At 41.6% G+C, this 1,301-nt stretch overlaps 1 pseudogene; it reads right to left on the bottom strand.

Moving 5' to 3' along the window:
- On the bottom strand, positions 1–100 carry LOC127099016 (uncharacterized; annotated as a pseudogene).
- Between the last annotated feature and the right edge of the window lie 1,201 nt (positions 101–1,301).

Genomic DNA, 1,301 nt, shown 5'->3' with positions numbered 1-1,301 from the left:
GAGCCCAGATAAACGGATTTAAACAGAAAGACAACGAGTCTCTTTTCGAAGCATGGGAAAGATACAAAGACATGATGAGACTTTGCCCACACCATGGTTTGGAAGACTGGTTAGTAATTCACACATTTTATAATGGTCTCTTATACAATACAAGGTTAACAATAGACGCCGCTGCAGGTGGTGCACTAATGAACAAACCTTATGCTGATGCTTACCAGCTTATCGAGAGCATGGCCCAAAACCACTATCAGTGGGGAACCGAACGAACAACGGTGGAAAAACCTCAACCGAAAACTGGCATGTACGAGATAAGTAACCTTGATCACGTTAATGCAAAAGTGGATGCTTTGGTCCAGAAAATTGAAAGTTTAAACGTATCACCTCCAGCCGCCGTGGTTGCTATAACTCAGAATTGCGAGGTCTGTGGAATCCAAGGCCACACTCCTGCGGAATGTCAACTCTTGACTGGAATCCAAGCAGAGCAAGTAAACTATGCTCAAGGAAGCCCCTACTCGAATACCTATAACCCAAATTGGAAGAACCATCCAAACTTTTCATATAAGAGTAATAATGCTTTATACGCACCTGGACAGTCTCCAAATCAAGCCCCATCTATACCTCCGGGATATCAGAAACCGAATCCTAACAATAATACCCCTAGAAAATCCAACTTGGAAATCATGATGGAAAACTTTATAGCTTCCCAACAACAAACCAATAAAGATTTCTTAAACCAGAACATACATACTGGCGAACAACTTAAACAACTAGCAAGCAAAGTAGATGCCTTGGCTACCCATAACAAAATGCTAGAAACACAAATATCACAAGTAGCTCAACAACAAGCACCTACTGCTGCCCCAACTGGTACATTCCCTGGACAGCCCCAACCTAATCCGAGAAGCCAAGCTCATGCAATTATATTAAGAAGTGGAACGGAGGTGGAAGGACCGTCTGACCCAAGGATAGAAAACCAAAACCCTAAGAAATCAACTGAGGAAAGTGAACCTAAGGAAAAGGAAGAGAGTAATAAGGAAACCCTAGAAAAGAAGGAACCTTATGTACCTCCACCACCTTACAAACCACCTATACCGTACCCTCAAAGGCTTGTTAAAACCAAAGATGCGGGCCAATTTAGAAAATTTGTTGATCTCCTTAAACAATTAAATGTTACAATTCCGTTTACCGAAGCTATTACGCAGATGCCCTCATATGCTAAATTTTTAAAAGAAATTCTTTCTAATAAGAGGAAACTTGAGGATAGCGAAACCGTTACACTCCCTGCCGAATGTAGCGCTATA

Source organism: Lathyrus oleraceus, chromosome 6, assembly GCF_024323335.1.
Source record: "Lathyrus oleraceus cultivar Zhongwan6 chromosome 6, CAAS_Psat_ZW6_1.0, whole genome shotgun sequence".
In the NCBI taxonomy this organism is placed as follows: domain Eukaryota; kingdom Viridiplantae; phylum Streptophyta; class Magnoliopsida; order Fabales; family Fabaceae; genus Lathyrus; species Lathyrus oleraceus.
This window is presented reverse-complemented; position numbering and strand designations above follow the sequence as displayed.